A 16,386-nucleotide genomic window follows, 5' to 3' on the forward strand; every position below is an offset into this window, starting at 1 on the left:
AGATTATTAATTCCACACAAAGCAAGGTAGTACAAGAAAAGGCCTTCGCTAGCTCCTATCAGATTATGGTGTAGACCTACTTAAACAGAAGAATATTTCAAATTCTAATCTTTAAAAAGAAATTCTAATGGATTTCATATTAAGATTGTTCTCTTAACCCCACCTTGTCCTGATGATTTTTTTTCCTGCTCACCTAAATGTGTTTTTAGACTCAAAGTGACAAAACAGAGGTCCTGGATGGTCTGTACTGAATCCCAAGTACAAATATCACAGTCCACTTTCTAAACCAGTTAGGATTATAATTTCCAGAAGTTTTACAAAACATTCTGATAATTTTCCTACCTGGTAGGCAGCTAATGCAGGTCAACCAGAAGCAATATGACATACTGTCACCAGGTTGTAACTAACATGTTGGCTAGGGTCCCTTTCCCCAGAATGTGAAGTCGGCTCAGAATTCTTAACCTGATGCCACCACTGGGCACGTCAGTCAGCCACACTCAGCTGATAAACAGGACTTATCCAGCTGACCACACTGAAGTCAGATCCTGGTTTTGTGGAGCTGAAGCTTTTACAACTTTGAAGTTTCCCTTTAAGAAAAAGAACAAAAAAATAGGGTACACAAACATATGAGAAAAGAAATCATAAAAAAATCACAAATTTTTAAAGCTGGCAAATGCCACAAACATCACAAAAATTCAGAAAATAACATAACAGTTTCATTAATTAACCCTGTGATGCACATCTATAATATTTTCCCAATGTTGACTGCTTATTCTTTGATCACTTCTTCATATGATAAAGTTATAGAAATAACCCTCTGTAAAGAAAATAGAAAAAACTAATTGAATCTTTCAGCTTTGGTTGCTCAAAACTTCCTTTGATTATCCATGGTTTAGAAAGATTTCAGTGTCACAATTCAGTATTAGTGATGTCATGCAAAATTTTAGGACTGCCAAGTGTGGAGAAAACTCTTTAGAGCTTCTTTCATAATGAATTTATAAGAATTAAGGATATTTAAATTTTTCTTGGGAGTTCCCATCATGGTTCAGCGGAAACAAATCTGACTAGCATCCATGAGGATGCAGGTTCAATCCCTGGCCTTGTTCAGTGAGTTGAGGGTCCAGCGTTGCCATGGGCTGTGATGTAGGTCTCAGACGAGGCTCAGATCTGGCGTTGCTGTGGTTGTGGTGTAGGCCAGCAGCTACAGCTCCGATTGTACCCCTAGCCTAGGAACACCTGCAAGCCACAGGAGAAGCCCTAAAATTAAAAAAAAAAAATTTATTGTGTAGGGGATAACTTAAATTCTCTTTTAAGTGACAACCCTCTAATTAACCAGCTTGCCCTGGAGGAGCACAAGTGGGAGTATTCCTGGCAGCCAGGCTGGCGGTAACTTAACAATGTATAGAAAGGACAGATAAACTCATAAATGTAGCTCATTAAACCCAAACCCAATATGTCCTTGACTCAGCTTCCTTTAGGGAAATCCTTAAAATGCCTCAGGATGGTCAGGGACAATGGGTCACCAGGAAAATTGGAATAGAAAAAGGCTAGTAGCAATTTAACATATCTTATTTTGGGAATTTTTACAGAGCATATGACCATGTGAACATATTGCTGGGAACTCAGGGCTCCAGTTTTAATAACTCAATGGCATAGCCTCTTCAAAGTTAGAATTCAGGGAAATGTCGTTTTTATGAAGACGATACTGAGGGTATGTGTTTCTCTGTGGCCAAGGGACTGAAGGTAGGGTCAGGAACCCACTTGCAAGGGAATAGCTTCATATTTTTTAAAATATCCAAGTCTACATTTTTTTCCTCCCTATTTGTAATCCCTCCCAAACTCTTCCCTGTGGAGTCTTTTAAAACCCTTCCTTTCTCTGTTTCGACCTTATTAGAGGAGAGCGATGAGTTTTGTTTTAAAATGCAGACTGTTGATTTCTAACTGAGGAGGGGAAAGAATGAAAACAATGGAAAGAAAAGGTCACAGAATCCCCCAGGTGAGTCACAAAGCTATTTATGTATTTTACTAAACTCCATGTCTAAGAACTGGCTGGAAAGTGACAGTTCAGAATGGTTGAGTGGGAGGGAATGAAAAATCACAATTCTGTGACATGACTTGGGCCTCACACCCTGCCTGTCAATGATTTAAAGAAGTAGATAGCAACCCAGGGTGTGAGAAATTAGCAAACCCTGCCACTGAAAAAGGCAAGATCACGGTCGTGATAGGAAACGACAAACAGACCCATAGGGTGGAATATTTTGCAGGGACAGTTATAGATCATGAGTGTGGTGATGGACCAACTACAGGAGGAAAGGGGGCAGAAAAAGGCCAAGTTGAAACCCTTCATGGTGGGAGCCAACCAGGAGGACATCCTGGCATAGGAACAAGCAAAGACTGTGCCCTACATTCAGTGGGAGAGTGGGGCTTCAGTGGGGAAAACAATCTCTTTTTGAGAGAGATTATGTTAGCATCCTAGCACAAGAACAAGGATCCTTGCCACTAAAAGTTAAATAACTAAAATCAGGAGATCCCATTGTGGCTCAGCGGGTTAAGAAGGCTACATAGTCTCCAAGAGGATGTGGGTGTTATCCCTGGCCTTGCTCAGGGGGTTAAGGGTCCAGCATTGCCATGAGCTGTGATGTAAGTCACAGACGAGGCTTGGATCTGGTGTTTCTGCGGCTGTGGTGTAGGTCGGAACCTGCAGCTCCAGCTCCAGTTATACACCTAGCCTGGGAATTTCCATATACCACAGGTGGCCATAAAAAGAAAAAAAAAATACTATAAAGAAACCACCAAAATGTCCATCTTTTCAATGTTACATTCTTCTCCATTTTGGTAAATAAACTCACCTCTCTCAACTGTTTTAGTCAATGCTTTATAGTTTTAAGGAGGTCTGCATTCATATAGGCAACCCCAGGGATGTTGTGGGTTCAGTTCTACAGTAAAGCAAATATCGAGATAAAGTGAGTCATATGAATTTTTTTATTTCAGATTCCCAGTTCATATAAAAGTTGTGTTTATACCACACTGTATTCTAATAAGAGTGCAATAGCATTACATCTAAAAAAAAAATGTACATGCTTTAATTTAAAATATTGTTTAAAAATGGTAACCATCATCTAAGCCTTCAGGAAGTCATGATCTTTTTGCTGATGGAGGGTTTACATGGCAAGAATTACCAGAAACACAAAGCGAATACTGTTGGAAAAATAGCCCTGATAGACTTGCTCTAAATGGGGTCATCCCACACCTTTAACTTGTAAAAAAAAAAAATGCAGTTATCAGTGAGGCACAATAAAATGAGGTATGTCTGTATTCAGTAGAGGCCACCCAAAGATATAAAATCTATAATTTGGAAAAGATATTTTAATAGTTAGAAAGGCAAGACTGACATATAGTGGTGATAAATGTTGTTGTTTGTTTGTTTTCCTTTCCTCCAAGCTTTGTTAGAAGGATATAAATTCACTTTCCACAGAGAGAATTGTTTCATGGGATAATTTTCAGGGTTCTAACTTAAAAAATAAATTTCCTTAAGGAGTCTGATTTCAGCAGAGTTAAAACCTGCAAGGGAAGGCAGTTCTTGTTTTGCAGTCACCAAATGCCACCCTGACCCAGATTCAGAGCAGAGTAAGTGTCTAAGTATCACTGGACTGTTTGAATGCTGATTGAATGGGGATTCTAGTTTCACTTTTTTAAACTGCTATTTCTTTTAAAAAGCCCCAGGGCATGCAAAGAGTAAAATACACCAATCATTAAAATATTTAAATTCACCAGCAGCAGTGATTAATAAAACATCCAAAAGAAACAGTTTACGAAAAGTGGTCTCAACTTGTCTGGTCTAAAATAGCAGCACACTCAATGCAGCCAGCTCATTTACTCCAATCCTCACCCTCCAAAAGTTTTCTGCAATTCAACGGAAACACACTGAGCACCTATTCCAGAAAAGGCACTTTATGTTTGGAAAGATGATGACATGTAGTTCTCACTCTCAGTGTATTTATACATAATAATCAAGATAGTATATTCTGATCTGTATCATTTATTCATCCCCAAAGTCTAAGGGGTAAGGTCCTAAAGCAGGAACATCAGCTAAACATAGACTTCAGGCAGACTTTTGTTTAAACCATTCAGTTTTTCAAAAATATTTGAACCACTGATTTGTCAATATTTTTAAATTGACAAGTAATTTCACACACAAGCGCACACACACACACATACACACAGATTAATATAATAGGGCTCATTTTATGCCCAGAACTGAACTCATTTTATGCCTAATAGTGGCTACCTATTAGGTGAAGAGCTCAAGGACTTGCCACAGTCATACTTCCCATTTTTTTCATACTTCCCATTTTTCTCCACTCAACAACTTCATGTATTTAGGGTACCAGACTGGTTAATGCACTTACTTAAATTTGCAACCTGCGCTATAAAGATGCAAAGAAAATGCAGTAGGAATACACAGAATTGGTAGGGACTTGGGGGAGCAAGAGGAAATGAGGGCCATCTGGGAGAAGGCATTGTATGAGTCAAATATTGACAAACAGGCATGATTGTACAGGTGGAAATGAAGGAGGAGGGCCTTCCTAAAGGCATGAACTACATCATTAACATAACATAGATAAGAAAGGGCAAAGAATGTCCAGTAGTCTCATATGGTTGTGTGACCCATATATATCATGGGAAATAAAAAGACAGGAATGGCTCTTTTCTGGTTATCACTGTGCCAGGCACCATGAGGAGCAACGTCTCCCACAACACCCTCTACAATGCAATGCAGGAGGTCCTGCATGGGAATCAACACAAGAGCCAGAAGTTGTAGGAGTTGGCAGAGCTTCAGATCAGCCTAAAGAGATACAACCTTCAGAAGGACAAAATGCTACTCTGGCACCGTCAGTCTTAAGTCTACTCCCTGCCCCAAGTTCTCTGCATGTGTTCTGGGGACCAGCAGCTGAGGCCAAGCCTGTGGATATCCCACACATGGACACTGAGGCACTCAAGAAACACAACAAGATTAAGAAACTGGTCAAGAAGTTGTCCAAGAAGTATTATGTCTTTTTGGTTTCAGAGTCTTTAATCCATCAGATCCCATGAATCCTGTGACCAGGTCTGAATAAGGTTGGCAAGTTCCTTTCCTTGTTGATCCACAATGAGAACATGGTGGCCAAAGTGGATGAACTGAAGTCCAGCATCAAGTTCCAGATGCAGAAGGTGCTGTGTCTAGCAGGGGCTGTTGGCCATGTGAAGACGACAGATGATGAGCTAGGGTACAACATCCACTTAGCTGTCAACTTCCTGATGTCATTGTTCAAGAAAAATTGGCCAAATATTCAGGCTTTGTACATTAAGCGCACCATGGGCAAGCCCCAACACCCATACTAAGGCACAGCTTAATAGACCATACTGCCATCATTTAAAAAAAAATGACTGGAATGGTAGGAATCAACCAGAGAAAAGAATGCCCCAGCCACACTTTGTTAATCTAAGTTTTAGACTAGAGATGCTATGAAATCAGAACTGTGCTTTAGAATAACTTTCCTATGAAACTCTCATAACCTATAGGAATCCCTTGAGTTACTGTGACAACTATCCCCAAACAGCTGTATCCTTGTCCTTAATTGTATTCTATGTCCCTTGTACAGTATGAACTCATCAATAACATCACATTCAGCCGACAGTTTAGAACAAGAGAAAGCACTTTCCTCCAGGGTATGGATGGAATATGGATGTAGTGGGGAGGATATTGAACTTCCTGTCAAAAGACCAGGGCTCTCTTATCAAAGCTCTGATGCTTAGTATGTGCTCTTGGGCAAGTGGTCAACCTTCTGTGACACTTCCTGTAAAATGTTGATAATAATAACATTCTTTGTAAGGCCACTGTGAGAATCAAATGAAACAAAGTATACAGTGTTTGAAAGTACTTTGCTAACAACAGAAAGTAATGCAAAAAAAGTTACATTATTATTGTAGGCAGTGAGTTGTTCAGATTCTAATCTTTTCCTAGAGAAATCATTTGCCTTAAGTGCTTTCCCAAGAAGACTGTCTCTTACATTTTCTGTCCTTTTTTGTGTGAATATGGACTTTGATGGTTCCTACCGAGTTGGTTAACTTGATGACACTGAGAATTTGGACCAACTGCTGGTCCCAGTTGATTTCCAATAACTTAAGCCCATTGTCCTTCTTCCCAATGACTTACATATACTCAAATTCATTTTCTATAAACTCTTAGTATAATCTAAAATGCAAAGCTCTCCTTTTCTTGATTCGAGTTTATCAACATAATTCTTATCATTGTTAATAATACTCCAATGTCTCTAACTTTATTTTCAGATCCCCAAGAAAAAGTGCTGGATAAAAACTATTCCAATAAATAAATAAACAAAAACATCAAAGATCTGAAACACAGTTTTCACAAGAGCAAGGGTAAGCAGAGAGGTGAGTTGAATGAATATGAGGAGGCCAGAACTGCAATTTGCCTGAAGGGAAGTTACTAATGCCACAAGCTTTGTGCTTAAGTAGGTAGTGTTGATCACAGGGAAGGGGCTAGAGATGTAGAGCTCAGAAGGGCTTTGGGGAGATGCTCCTTTTACAGAGCTGGGGCTGCAGATGGCACCATATTAAGTTAAGGATACTAGATCTAAACAGTTCCTCCTTTTCCCTGCAACCAATGGAAGTCCAGAGGACTACCTTGGGGGTGGGCCTGAAGAGAAGAGGAAAGGTGGAAGGCAAAGGAAAGGAAGACATCCCTAGTGGCTGTCCAGTGACCCTCAGGAAGCCTACAGTGTTGCTGGGTATCAGACACATGGGATGGAGATGCATAGACAACCCAGCCCTGAACTTGGTCCATGGCATTTCATTCTGAAGGTTGCACCAGGCAGGAACAAATAAAATCTCTCTCCTCCCACAAGTAATGTTTCAAGAATAAGCAGCAAACAGCAATACACTATCATTTATACTGGAAAACAAGAGTACAAAAGCATGGACAGAAGAAAAAGCCCTAAAACAATTCCATATACTTAAATGATAAGTCTATTAGGGGATGACATGCACAGACATAACTAAAATTCCAAACAGAGCAACTTTGAAATTGAGAGAAGTACAGAATGTCACTTAGGATGGGAAAATGTTGCCTTCTATGCAGTGAGGCTTTGCATCAAAATCACAGCTCCACCACCTGCATTGTCCCAGAGGATGCTAAGAGGTCAAGTGACAACAGAAAGAAAGAGATTACTGAGCTAGGTGGAACCAGGGGAAGGGTTATACCCTGCCACCTGCTAGTACTATTAATGTTTCTGAGTCTCAGTTTCCTCATCTATAAAAGGAACAATGAATATTTGGGGGAGGGAGGCTTAAAAATTAAATGAGTTCGCTTAATAATGTCACTTTTTTTTTGTCTTTTTATGGCCACACCCACAGCATATGGAAGTTCCCAGGCTAGGAGTTGAATCAGAGCTGCAGTTGCCAAGCTACACCACACCCACAGCAAAGCAGGATCCAAGCCTCATCTGCAATCTGTACTATAGCTTGTGGCAACACTGGATCCTTAACCCACTGAGCCGGGCCAGGAAATAGAACCCCCATCCTCATGGATACTAGTCAGGTTCTTAACCCACTGAGCCACAACAGGAGCTCCTGTCACTCGCTTTTATTAGGGTCTTTCAGGCAAGAGTAAAAGCACACATTTTAGTGCTATTACATAATGCTGTTTTTAACAATGGGGGTGAAATAAATCTTCTTGCACCAACTATAAAATCTCAGCCAATTCCTGAAACCCAAAAAAGGACAAACTCAGGATGGCAACCAAGTTATGCAGGAAACACCAAAGAACGCATTTAAGCTCATAAATTCAAATCTTAGAAACTATGAACAAACCAATTTCCTCCTGAATGGTTTTACACTCAAAGGAAATGCTTGGGGTGAGAAAAATCAGAAGCAATCTCCTGCAATTTTACATAGCCAGGAAACTTCCAGAGCACTGAGAGAGGAGTAATCCAAACTGATAAGCCCAGACGCCCCTGGACTTCTGGAGACCAAGCCTTCATCCCAAATGTAGTAACCAATCAGGGGAGGACTGAGCCATGTGACTTCAGGGCTTTCTCCGCCTGTGATTGCCATCACTGTCTGCAGGAGGAGCAAGAGTGAGCAGCAATCAAGATAACTCAGCCTGAGTCATTTCTAGCTGGTGCCCTTATAAATATGCTTCAGTTGTCCAGAATAATTGCTTCCGATAAAGGCCAAACATACAATTCTGACAGTGATGTCCTTATGAGTTTGCGCTGCTTGTAAACCTGTCAGAATAGATGCCTCCTTGTATTTCCATCTTTAAACCAAGCTAACAAGTCAGGTTATTTTTTCAGGAAATCATTCCATGTGTTCCAGTCAAAGCCCAGTTTGAAAGCTAAATAAGGCCACAAGGACCAATGGTTTTAATTAAACTGGCTTCATGTTTTCCACCAACAAGGTAGGAATGCCATCTCCTCCACCACTCTCTCATCCAAATACACTCCTCCTTTTATATTCCCTGTTTTGGTGAAAGCCACCATGATTTATCTGACAGAGCTGGAACCTGATAGTCATCCTCTAAGAGTCTCTGTTCTGAAACATCCACAACTAAGTGGCTACCTCTCCTGACAACATTATATTTTAAAGATCTTGAATCTGTGACTATATCTCCATGTGCATGGTCACTGGCCACCTAGGCCCTCAGCACTTCACACCTGGGCTCAATACAAAAGTCACCTTACCACCCTTTAGTCTCACCCCTTTAGAACCAACTTCCCTCAAAGACTGATTATTAGAAAACATTTTTTATCAAGTCACTATGTCACTTAAAATCATTCACTGGATCCCATTACCTTCAAGAAGAAATACAAAAATTTCAGCAATTTCACTGTATCACTTTGTCCTTTGGACATTTGGCAGTGTCCAATTTCACTGCCTCTTCACATAGAACCTACAGGTGCTCTGGGCTGGAGCTGGAAATACCTGCCCATTGGTCCTGATGCTAAGATGAGTTTGTATTCTTCCTCTCCCTGGAAAACTTTTGTATTGGTCTTCCCTCCCATTCTCCACTAACCTGACTAGTTAACTTCTATTCATCCTTCATGATGCAACTGAAATATCAAATCATTGGAAGGCATTTTGCCTCTTTCCCTCCACCTCATGTAGAATTATTTTGAAAGCTAGATGAGTCTCCAGGGACTTGTGGTTTTAATTAGACTGGCATCATGTTTCTCTTGTGCCTCAGCCTCAGCACTATTGACATTTTGTGCTAGACGAGTCTTTGGAGGGGGCTGTCCTGTACATTATAGAATGTTTAGCAGCATCCTTGACCTCCCCTCTACTAGATACTGGTAGGGTCCTCCCCATAATTTGTAACAACCAAAAAGGTCTCCAGACATGGCCAAATATTCCTTTGGAGGTAAAATCATTTCCACTGAGAACAACTGCTATAATATTATACAGACGTCATTCCTCAATTCTATTGGAATTTTATCTTATTTGACTGCTCTTCCCACTAAACAGCTCCTTGTTGGCAGAAACTATCATTTCCCCATCAAGCGTAGCCCCAGTGCCTATAACCTTGTCCATCACATAATAGGTGCTTGATAAATACCCACAGGGAATGAAAATAAATGATTAAGCAAAGGTTAAGCAGCCCTCAGATGGTGCTGCTCTATGCCCTCAGATACACTTTCAAGAAATCCCAAGATGGAAAGCAAAGAGTCAAGGACCAAGAAAACAGCTCCTCTACCTGGGAATTCTGAGCTCTTAGAATTGTCATACAGAATGCAGACACATTTGGAGGTCCATTAGCTCCATCACCAACTTCTTTGATTTGAGAAAACAGGGGACACAAACAGATAAAAGTGGCTGTGTTTGCCAAAGAATATAAGCAGCAGACACCCATCCTGAGTCTTCTATTGACCTTGGCAAGGCTGCTTTCTCCTCTGTTCCTACAAACAGAATAACTTGTCTTACACACTTCATCTTGCTAATGTATACAAACATTTTAGTAGCTCACTTTGAACCTGGCAGTGCAGCTGAGATTTCTCTTTCTGTGATAATTCTGGGGTGTATTTGAAAGCTTGGGTAAGCTGCATTAGAGCCGATCGCTTTGCAGTGGTAACCATATGAACTTTAGATGGTATTCCCACTTCAAACCATCTTGTTCTGAGTTCTTTACTCCAACAGTACATCCTAGTTTAAACACAATCCTCCAGGATACTGAAGATGAGAAGTAGGCATTGAATGTGATGCTTCTCAAGACAGGAATGTTCCACCAGAAGAAAATAAACCTATCTAAACAAAGCTGTAAATGCCGGTTAGACTGAAAGATTTCTGCCCCCATATCCTCAGCAATGATAGCCTGCCTTGAGCAGTCCATTTATCACTACAAGCTATGAGAACAACCCAGGTTCTGCCCTTCCGGTAGCCAACACTGCAGACCCGAAGCCAAATTGTAGGTGTGATACATGTTTAAACTTAAAATGGAGGAGTTCCCATCGTGGCGCAGGGGTTAACGAATCCGACTAGGAACCATGAGGTTGCGGGTTGGATCCCTGCCCTTGCTCAGTGGGTTAACGATCCGGCGTTGCCATGAGCTGTGGTGTAGGTTGCAGACGCAGCTCGGATCCCGCGTTGCTGTGGCTCTGGCGTAGGCCGGTGGCTACAGCTCCGATTAGACCCCTAGCCTGGGAACCTCCATATGCCGCAGAAGCGGCCCAAAGAAATAGCAAAAAGACAAAAAAAAAAAAAAAAGGACAGGTAGCACCACTAGGCATTTTCAAGGCCTTGCAATTCATATTCCGGTAGCCATGGGAATAAGGTAACATTAGCATTCACAAAGTGCTGAAAACAGAGATGCTCGACCCAGAGATTGGTCCATTGAATGGTGACCCCTTTTATATCATCTCCTCTGGTATAAAACTTTCCTCTCATACATGCTACCTAAAAAATAAAAATTAAAAAAATTAAATAAAAAAATAAAACAACAACAACAACAAAAACAGATTGTCTTTCCTTTTTGCTTACACAAGCTTCTTGAAATGAGAAGAGAAGGTTTTATTACCTAGAGGGCTTGACTGAGATGAGATAATATATTTCCTCTTCTTCATTTCTGGAAGAGAGGGAAAAAATGATAGACAATGATGGCAATAGAAACCCAAGTACTTTCTGGAGGAAGATAACATAAAGAAATGTGGAAGGGTGGTAGGTGCAAACTATCACACTTAGAATGGTTAGACAAGGAGGTCCTACTCTACAGCACAGGGAACCGTATCCAATCTCCTAGGATAAACCATAATGGAAGGGAATACAAAAAAGAGCATGTATTTATGTGTATAACTAAGTCACTTGGCCGTACAACACAAATTAGCATAATATTGTAACTATATTTTTTTAAAAATGAGTGATCAAGATAAATAATATTTAATACAATATTTTAAACTTAAAATTAATGTAAAAATTTCTATGATAAAATGTTATAATTTCAAATTTTAAAAAAAATTTTAAAAAGAACTTTATTTTTTTTCTTTGGGTTTGTCATGCATGTATCATTATCGCCTTAGTGCTTTTTTTTTTTTCTTGATTGACTTTTCCTGATGCTCAGTTGTTCTTGTTCAAATGAGCAAAAATAAATTGAGATATATGCTTGTGTTATGATAGATTACTTCAGCAGCATGGCTGATTTAAGCTCAGGCCTTAGATAATTATAAAACTCAGGTAATTACATTTTATAAAACCTGGGGAAAAAGAGTTGCTAACCCAGTTCTAGATTTGTGATCTGAAGAGTAGTGATTATTTATTTGCATGCTTTATTATTATTTATGTCCTAATATTGTATACATAGTTGTGATTATAATTTTATTGTTGTCTTCAGCAAGATTATTTCATTTTTCCAAGGTTGTCCTAAGCAGTATTTCAGCAGATTGGAGTTCATATCATCAACATCTCTAAATGGTATTTATGATATTATTTTACCATGTATATTCAACACCTAAACAATTTATTTGTGTCCAAGGTAATGAGTCCTTTGCCTTTCAGAAATCTCCATTTTAGAATATGGCTCTCTCTGCTTAATTACAGAATTTAACAATCTTAGCTACAGAGATAGGCAGAAGGAGGAAAATTTTAGACAGGGTAAGATCAGGAGTTTAATTTAACACGTGAAGTGCCTCCTTCTCAACTTTGCTTTCTTATTCCGCCCTCTTATCTTTCAATCCCACATGTTCTCCAGGACCTCGGTTATTACCTGTATACTGATAAAGGGAGCCAAACATATATTCAAGTTCAGACCTCTTGCTTCTATGTACATGCTTCTCCATTCCACCAGTAGTCATTTCATAATCAGCATACATAAAATTCATCTCCTTTTTGGTTTCCAAACTCCCTGCACTCTGTAGCTCAGTGAATGATATATTTAATCCAGTCAGTTGTCCAGAACAGAAAACCAGGAATCATTTTTGAGTCATCTTTCCCACACCCAAGCAATCACAGGTCTAGTCAGTTCTCCCTTTTTGATATTTCCTCAAATTTATCCGATTTCTACTGCCATTAAGTTCAAACCACCATCATATCTTGCACTGTCTGCTAATTGGTTTCCCTTCCTTCACCCTGAGCACATTCAATTCAGTCTTCATGGTATCACCAGGCCAGGGCAACCTCCCTAAAAAGCAAATCGAATCTGCCCTCTCCACTTCAAATTCTTCTATGCCTTCTCCTGCTCTCTGCTAAATCCCTTAACAATTCGGATTCTGCTTTCCCTCCCTGCCTCAACCATCACCACTCTTCACCTTTAACTCTATGCTTTAAACATATTTTACCACTTGCAGTTCACAAAAAAAGCTGTACTCTATTCTCAGGGTTAATGACAACAGTTCCCTTTTTCTTAAAAAAACGTTCTCTTGCTACACTTTCCCTCATTTAGGTAATTACAAATCATCCCTTCGGATCAGCTCAATAATTACCTCTTTTTTTTTTTTCTTTTTAGCTTTTTAGGGCCACATCCATGGCATATGGAAGTTACCAGGCCAAAGGTCAAATCGGAGCTGCAGCTGCCAGCCTACACACAGCCATAGCAACACCATATCCAAGTGGAGTCTGCAACCTACACCACAGCTCAGGGCAACACCAGATCCTTAACCTACTGAGTGGGGCCAGGGATCAAACCTGAATCCTCCTGGATACTGGCCAGATTCATTCGTGCTGAGCCACAACGGGAACTCCTCAAGCATTCCCTTCTAAAGACATTCCTGGACCATCAATTTTCCCTGACTGTCTCACCTCTAGAGCTGGGTTATCTAGCACTCCTGTGATGCCTACTTCACCAGAGAATGTTTCACTCTCTAATGACAACTTATGAACATCCTACTATGAGACAGACACTGTGTTAAAGAAAATTCTATATGGGTTAAACATTCTTTCATAGGTTCTAAACTAAATGTTTATGGACCAAATCAAACATATATGTATTTTGTTTGACTTAATGGGCTTTAATATTTTACTAATTAAAAGTGAGTGTCTTTTTATCAAGATATGTCAAATAAAAAATCTGGATTTACAGCTACTTTCAAAAAATTATTAAATCTGACAATACTGGATCTACACTTCTGAACAGGGCAGCAATCAGCCATACGTATGCTCCTAAATGGCTGTATTGGTTAGCAAGTGCTGCCATAACAAAATAGCACAGACTGGGTGGCTTAAGTGACAGATATCATTTTCTCACAGCTCTGGGGACTAAAAGTGCAAGGTCAAGGTACTGGCAGATTGGTTTCTTCTGACACCCCTCTCCTTGGCTTGCAGACAGCCTTCTTCTTACTGTGTCCTCACATGGAATTTTCTCTGTATATGTACATCCCTGGGGTCTCCAAAATTTCTCTTTTTGTAAGGACACCAACCAGACTAGGGTAGGGCCTATCACAATAGCTTCACAAATGTAAAGGCCATATTTCCAAATAGAGCCACATTCTGGGTTACTGGGGATTAAGACTTCAGTGTATGAATTTGGGGGATACAATTCAGTCCATAACAATGGCCTTTGGTTTTTCAATTATACGTAGTCCTCACCATATTCTATTGTCAGATGAGCACTCATACACAATACCTACCATTTGGGTTCATAAGCCTATGTTATCCTCTTATGCTTTTGTAAAGTTTTTGAGAAATTAATATCCTCACAGTCTGTTCTCTGACTCCAGGTCCCAAGCTCTCAACTAATATATTACACTATCTTTCACCAAGCAAGAGTAATGCATATGTCTTCCTCTCCACCTAGATGTGAATATCTTAAAACCAGGACTTGGAGTTCTCATTGTGGCTCAGTGAGTTGAGGACCCGATGTTGTCTCTGTGAAGATGCAGGTTTGATCCCTGGCCTCACTCAGTGGGTTAAGGATCCAGCATTGCCGTAAGCTGTAGCGAAGGTCACAGATGTAACGTGGATCTGGTGTTGCTGTGGCTGTGGTATATGCCCCAGCTGCAGCTCTGATTCGACCCCTGGCCTGGGAACTTCCGTACGCCACAGGTGCAGCCATAAAAGAAAGAACAAAAAAAAATGGAGACTTGTTCTTATTCATCATAGCAACTTTAGGACCATAGTCATCTTAGTGGTGAAGACAGCAAGCTCTGGAGCCAGGATGTTGAAGTTTGACTCCAACTGTGTGACTTTGGACAACTTATTTAATTTCCCTGTATTTCATCTGAAAATGGGGATAATAATGCTTATCTCCTAGGGCTATTGAGAGCATTAAATGAGTTAATTCATGTAAAGTACTCAAAACACCACCTGACACATAGTCATTGTCTAATAAATGTTGTCTAATAGTAAATATTATTAGTGTCATAAAGGCATTTTATAGTATCTGCATCCATCTATTCAATAAACATTTACTGAGCACATCTTATACATCAGACATCCTACTGAGTATAAAAATCATAAAGAACAATGAGAGAATAAGAGATTGAGACAGAGGAAATTTTAAACATGAACTCTGAACTCAGACTCTAATTACAGGTTTGAGTTCTAAAAGTATTTTGAATAGCCGGTAAGCTTTCCTGAAAGATATTCTCCATATATCCAGTGGCCTCTAAAACATATTTCATTATTCATTCAATGTAACTCCAGCATTTGAAAAAATAAGTAAGGGAGAATTTTATCAAGTTGGCAACACAGAAAGCTCCTAAATCTCCCTCCTCTTGTAGACGCACCAAGTAAACACTTGGAGCAAATTCCCCTGTGGGAAATCCAGAAGCTAGCTGAGTGACTCCTAGTTGCATGGCTGAGAAAATACCGACATTAAAATGGGTATGAAGGCTGAGACATTGTTGTCATAAACCATAGCCCCCAGCACAGCACCATACAGTCAGAAGGTAACCCCCAACTCCCAGCTTCTCCCTGAGGAGCAAAGAGTTTGGACCACACATCTAGCTCCCCAAGTTTTAAGGGTGACACTGAAGGATGTGTTCCCAGATCACCTAGCTCTGAAAGCCAGCAAACAAAAAGGCAGGGGTTTTTTTTTAATGATTTTTTTCCATTAAAGTTAGTTTATAGTGTTCTGTCAATTTCTACTGTACAGAAAAGTGACCCAGTCACACATATATATACATTCTTTTTCTCACATTATCCTACGTCATGTTCCACCATAAGTGAATAGATATAATTCCCTGTGCTACACAGCAGGAAACAGCAGTTTTTAAATGGGCATGGGAGAAACTCACACACACATACACACACCACAGCCATACACCTAGGCTCAGCACAGAGGGAGTAAGCAACCTAGGGTGGAGTTTGACTGCATACTTTCCCAAGTGCTGCCTGAGAGTTCAGCTTATAATGAGTCTCTAATATAGGTTCTGCCTATACTCCTCCCTAAAGTCCAAAAGAGTCTGTGGGTACTTCTCCCACCTTCTCCCCTCAGCTCACTCCAACAACAAACCAAGTCACCATTATATCCCTAAAAGAAGCTTGCCCACACAACTAGTGCCCCAACTTAGACAGTTGCCATGCAGGTAATGGTCCTTCAAACCACCTATCTGTGATAGCCAACAGGGCTTGGCATTCTTGAGTCCCAAAGGCCATATTAAACAAAAAAAAAGTGAGTTTCAAACTACTTCCCACAGTACTGTAGTAGGAAGTAAGTACTTCCTACAGTTGTCCTTCCCAAGTTCAACATAGAGAAATCAAGCAAAAACACCCACCTCCCAGTTTCTTCCTGGGAGGGATTTGACTGCATGTTTTCCCAACTGCAGCCTGAGGTTTAGTCTCCTAATAAGCCTACATGTAGAAGTTGACTAGGATCCTCCTGGGAGCTGGTAAAGCTGGTAGTCACCTCCCCTGCTGTCTCTCCTCATCCTCAACAATAAAACTAAGCCTCTAGCTTCTTCC

At 40.2% G+C, this 16,386-nt stretch overlaps 1 pseudogene; it reads left to right on the forward strand.

Annotated features, from left to right (window-relative positions):
- The first annotated feature begins 4,735 nt into the window (after nt 1-4,735).
- On the forward strand, nt 4,736-5,382 carry LOC125122188 (60S ribosomal protein L10a-like; annotated as a pseudogene).
- The last annotated feature ends 11,004 nt before the right edge of the window (nt 5,383-16,386 follow it).

The sequence above is a fragment of the Phacochoerus africanus genome, chromosome 3 (genome assembly GCF_016906955.1).
Source record: "Phacochoerus africanus isolate WHEZ1 chromosome 3, ROS_Pafr_v1, whole genome shotgun sequence".
NCBI lineage: Eukaryota > Metazoa > Chordata > Mammalia > Artiodactyla > Suidae > Phacochoerus > Phacochoerus africanus.